At 47.4% G+C, this 5698-nt stretch overlaps 1 protein-coding gene across 5 annotated transcripts in view; it reads left to right on the plus strand.

The window, feature by feature from the left end:
- The window catches only part of Parpbp (PARP1 binding protein), a 59376-nt gene that overhangs the window by 10397 nt on the left and 43281 nt on the right, over nucleotides 1-5698 (plus strand). The window lies entirely within an intron of this gene.

Consider the following 5698-nt stretch of genomic DNA (forward strand, 5'->3'; position numbering starts at 1 on the left):
ACCCTGAGTGCCGAGGTTGTGACCCTGAGTGCTGAGGTCGTTACCCTCAGTGCCGAGGTCATGACGCTGAGTGCCGAGGCTGTGACCCTGAGCCCTGAGGTCGTGACCCTGAATGCTGAGGTTTCCACCCTGAGTGCGGAGGTCGTGATCCTGAGGTCAGTTTTCGGTAGATAGGCTCCATGCCCGCTCAAATGCCAGTGGCGGCATTCATTTCTTGACTCTTTCCCACTACCCTTCGTAAGTATTTTGTTTGCTTAGTAATATGCATTTTAAGGTTTTCATGTTTTTCAAGGCTTGATGGTTTATTTCTTTTTCCTGTGCAATATTCAGTCTCAAGAGGAACCATTTGATTTTTCCACTCCCGTTTTACTTTTGTTCTAGTCAATATTCAACAAGCTTTTCACTGTTTAATAGTTTTGAAGTTTCACAGTTACTGTTTTATTTCCACCATCTCTTTTTTTACTCTCTTTTTTCAAAATACCCTGTTCTTGCTTCCAGGTGTAAGTCTTTCCTCTGAGCATATTTACCCCGTTTTGCTGAGATTTCTGCGCCTTGCGTGATCGAATCCCTCCGTGTTGCTTGCTTTGGTTAGGTGTTTGGGGGAGGAGGGGCTTCCTTATCCCACAGGCTTTGCCGGCGGTGGCTCTGGCCCGCTGCTTAAACAGAGCTGCGGTGCCCGCTGCGTGAGGACGGCCCCGGGCGCTGCCCGCTGGGCTCCGAGGCGGGCGGGTCCCGGAGGACCAAGTGCGCACGCACAGCACTGCAGCCTCCTCCGGGCGTGCCCCGCGAGTCCACCCCTGCCGGCCGGCCGGGCTTTCCAGTGGACGCGCTGTCTGGGGTCTGGACCTCGCCTCCCCCGGGCTCCCCTTCCTCGCTGGACCTTGAGCTCGGTTCGGTTCCTCCAGACGAGGCTGCGCAGCGCCCTGAGCCGGGACAGCCCCTGCCCGGTGCCTCGGCTGCTGCCCGGCTTTCTAGGCTTCGCCCCTGCCAGTCTCCTTTCTCTCGTGGGCGGTCCCGTGCGCATGGTTGCTGTGTCTATTTAGAAACGGTGACAGACAGTACAAGTTCGCTCTGCACCTTGTTTTCTTTTCTTCTTTCCACCAGCATTGTTTGCCAGACTTCTCCAGCTACTGTTAGAAAACACGATCTTATTTATGCATCCTGGCAGTGCGATGTTTTCCTTTTTATGGGTGCAACATTTTACCCATTGAAGGATTTTTAGGTCATTTGCATTCTTGCGTGTGTGTGTGTGTGTGTGTGTGTGTGTGTGTGTGTGTGTGTTAAAAGGACTTCTGCCTTCGATGAAGCTGTAATCCCGGCTCTGGGAGGCTGAGGCAGGAGGACTGCAAGGTCAGAGCCCAGTTGGGACAACTTAGCGAGTGACTCAGGAGGGCCCTGTCTTTAAGTGCAGCCTAGTGCGAAGGGCCTCAGTTTATTCCCCAGTGCCACCACCTAAACAAGGAAAACAAAACAAAAGATCAGTGTTACGGTGACTTGAAGCAGTCCCACCTTGAGAGGAGATGTCCTGTACTGAGTGAGAGGGTTCTTAGGCCCCTGCCTCCGCGAGTGTGTGGTGTGGTGGGCACACCTTTTTCTCGCATGTGCTTCTTAGAATTTGATTTTGTCAGTTGTGTAGTAGAGTACCGCTTTCATACCTCTGTCTTCATATTAGACGTTGGGAAACTTCGCTGGGAAAGAGAACAAAGCGGCGTTGCAAAAAACATTTTTTGGAGAGTGTTTGAACATTTTCAGGAATGTTTATTTGACCATACCATTTAGGTATCTTCTTTTTTAATTTGCAGAATCATTTTTAATTATCAATAACGAAGATACAGTCCAAATACATGTCACGCATGGGCTGTGTCTAATCGCATCCTGATACCGCTGTAGAGGAGTGCAGTTACTAAAGCCCCGGGTGCATCCGTACCTGTGCTGGCCGGGCGCTCGGTCAGGGCACACTGCTGATGAGGGGCGGGGAGCAGGTCGTGAGGGACGAGGGCTCTGGGCGCAGGCTGCCTGGCTCACAGCCCGCTGCGGCCTTTCGCTGAGAGGCCTTGGGGAGGTTTCTTTGACTTTTTAAAATTTATTTTCTAGTTCACAAAAATTGTATGTATTTATCAGCCACAGCATGTTTTGGAAGGTGTAAGCACTACGAAATGGCTTCGTAGCGCTAATCAACATGCGGGTGACCACACGTACTTGAACCTTTTTTTTTTTTTATGGTAAGAACTTCTACAACCTGTTCTAATAATTTTCAAGGATAGGAAACACCATTATTAACGAGTCACCATTCTGTACAATAGATCTCTTCACAGTCTTCCTGTCTGACTGAATTTTTGTAACTTCTGACCAAGTCTCCCCTCTCCTGTTCCCTCCAGCTCCGGGTAGCCACCATGCTACTCTTCCGCCAGTTCAGCTTCTTATGCTCCCCATACAGGTGAGATCAGGTAGCATTTGTTTTTCTGGGTCTGACTTCATTAGTGGAACATCCATCAGGTTCCCCTGTGTTATCACGGTGGACTTCCTTCTTCTAAAGACTGGGTAGTCCTCCACTGTCAGCATGTACCACATTTTCTGTACCTGTTTATTTCTTGATGGGTGCCTACACTGAGGCCTACACTGATGGCTTCCTAGCCATTGTGAACAATGCTGCAGTGCGTATGGAAGTGCAGGTATCCCCTCAACAAAGCGATCAGGTCCTCTGGCTCTGTACCTAGTGCTGGGTGGCTGGGTCGTGGGTAGTTCTATTGTTAATATTTGAAGGAACTTCCATACTGTTTTCCATAATGGCTCTTTATGTGAGTTTGGAAATAGTCCTCCTTCTTTGAATGTTTGGAAAAGTTCTTAAGTGTACAGGAAACATTCTCCAGGATAGCTCCAGTATTAGGCTGTAAAAATTAGCCTTAAGGTTAAGAAAACGGCAAGAAAAAATTTTTCTTTGTTTTGGTCGTATTTTTGAGACAAGGTTTCACTATGCCATTCAGGCTGGCCTTGAACTCTTTTTGTAGCCCAGGCTGGCCTCTAAGTCACAGTGATTCTCTTGCCTCAGCCTCCCAAGTCCTGGGATTACAGGTGTGCGCCATCACGCCCGGCCAGAAGACTGAAATTTTATCAAGTGTCTTTTCTGATTGCAATGGTATGAAACTAGAAACCAGTGACAGGAAGAATTCTGGAAAATTCAGAAACATGGGAATTTAAATACATACTCTTAAAAAGGCAGTGGGTCACAGAAAAAATTAAAAGGGACATTTAAAAATATCTTGAGACAAATGAAAACGGGAATATACACACAATCTATGGGAATACTAAGAGGGCATTTTATAGCTTTTGAGGAGTGCCAAATCAAAAAGGAAATCTCAAATAAGCAAGCAACATTATATCCCATAGAACTAGAAAACAGAGAACCAAGTGACCCAAAGGTAGCAGAAGGAAGGAAAGCGTAAAGAGCAGAGCAGAAGTACTTGAGAGACGACTGGGGAATCGGTAGAAAAGCTCAGGGAACCCAAGCTTTGGTTCTTCAAAAAGATAAAACCGACAAACCTTTAGCCAGACAGGAATAAAGGAGAAACATGTCAGTGAATAAAATTAGAAATGAAAGCGGGGACATTGTAGCTGATACAATAGAAGAGTGAAGGCTCAGGACAGACTTCGATGAATTCATTGGATAACCTAGGATTCCTGGATACAGTCCACCGATAATCCGTCAAAACAGAATAGGTGAGCAGACCACCAGCAGGAAGCTGGAGTCAGTAATGAAAGTCTCCCAGGGGACTGGGGATCTAGCTCAGCGGCATAGCGCCTGCCTGGCAAGCGCAAGGTCGTGAGTTTGATTCCCGGTACCGGAAAACAAACAAACAAACAAAAAACTAAAAACAAAACAAAACAAAACAAAAAGTCTCCTAACAAGGAAGAGCCCAGGACCTAATGGCTTCACTGATGAATAATACCAAACATTTAAAGAAAAATTAAGACCAATCCTGCTCAAACTTCCAAAATATCAAGGAAGGATTATTTCCGAATTAATTTTATGAGGCTAGTACAGTCATTTTCTTAAATGCTGTTTATATTTGCTTACACCATTGAAGTGTTTTTGTCTGATTGTTATTCTTTGAGATAGTTCTCTGTATATTCCACAAACTTCTTGTTCTACACTTTCTTTATATTTCAATGGAGGCAAAATTTTGTATCTGCTTTTCTAGAGTTTTTCAGCAAGGCCTGAGAATTAAATAGGCATCAATAGAATAAATACATGCACATGTTTTTTTTTTTTTCTTTTTTTTGGGTTTTCTCCGGTACCGGCAACCGAACTCAAGACCTTGAGCTTGCCAGGCAAGCGCTTTTGCCGCTGAGCTAAATCCCCAGCCCCCATGCACATGTTTTTAATACAAGTTTTACGTGGCATAGAAACCTTCATAAGGAAATGAAAGCCCAGTGGTGGGTTGGAATAGAACAGTTAAGCTCTGAGTTGGGCAGAGAACCAGAATGTGGTAAGACAAAGGTAGTGAATTGGATGAAGAAGAGGCTAGGAAGGTAAGGCTTGGCTTAACAAGGGTTTTTGTACAGATTTCCCTTGGCCTCAGCTTCGTTTTTTGAGACAGGGTCTTACTGGTCTAGTCCAGCCTGGTCTTGAACTCGTGTAGCCTAGGCTGGCCTTGAAGTCGCTGTGATCCTCCTGCCTCAGCCTCCCCGGTGCTGGGATTACAGGCTTATGCCACCATGGCCTGGCAACCTCACCCTGAATGCCTCTCCTTGATAAGAATGTTACTTTCCTTTTGGTGTAGGCAGGGCATTTTTCACCTAGCAATTTCATCTACTTTTAAGAAACATAAAGAAGTTTACCTGCTGTCCCTCAAGCCCTTTCTATCCGCATTTTGAATGTACCAGAACTGCGCGAATTGGAATGGTGCGTTCCTAACCCCTTATGCATCTTCCAAGGGGCGCATTTACCCTCACGTGGTGACGTTGTTTTATCAGCATTTAACTTTGCTGTACCGCTACTGAGTCTTGGTCTGGTGTGATCGCGTACTCCTAGACATCTTTTCTTTCCCGTCCAGTTACCATCTCCATATCAGTTCCTGAGAACAGTGCACATTCCTGCCCCCTTCCTACCTTCCTCCTCGCACCCCCATCCGCCGGGGCAGCCCCCGCCGTCCAGGCAGTCGCCACCGGCTGCGTCCCTGAGGGTGCTCGGCCTCTCCCGCACCCGTATCGCAGTCCGCAGCCAGGTCTGGCCAGTGTTACCACCCGAAGCCTTCTTTGTTTCTGCTTGTCCCTCTTTGCAATCGGAAGGAAGGACTCTCAGTGAGTTTCCAGCGTTCTGTGTGAGTAGGTGCCGCAGCCGGGCTCAGCCGCGGTGATCATGCACCAGAGCCGAGGCGTTTCGAGTCCGTGTCCTCCGGGCTCGAGGGCTCATTCTGGAGACGGAACAAACTCAGATCACCTCATTTCCTTCGCTTACGAATTACTTTTAAAGAAATGAACTATTTTATTAAGCGAAGAAAAATATACCCTGAAAAAATTGAGTTTCCACCGTAAAAATTTTGATTAATTGAGCAAGGTAGCCTTCGCCAGTTTTTATTCAGTGCTTGTTTACGTTGCGGGCAGTGGAGTCCTCTTTCTGCTGGCCAGGCCTCCCCTCGCGGGCAGTGCACCTTCACGGTGGGCGCCCTGCCACGGGTGGGGGGGGAGGGGGGAGGGG

This window comes from Chinchilla lanigera, unplaced genomic scaffold, assembly GCF_000276665.1.
Source record: "Chinchilla lanigera isolate Chin_1 unplaced genomic scaffold, ChiLan1.0 scaffold00004, whole genome shotgun sequence".
NCBI lineage: Eukaryota > Metazoa > Chordata > Mammalia > Rodentia > Chinchillidae > Chinchilla > Chinchilla lanigera.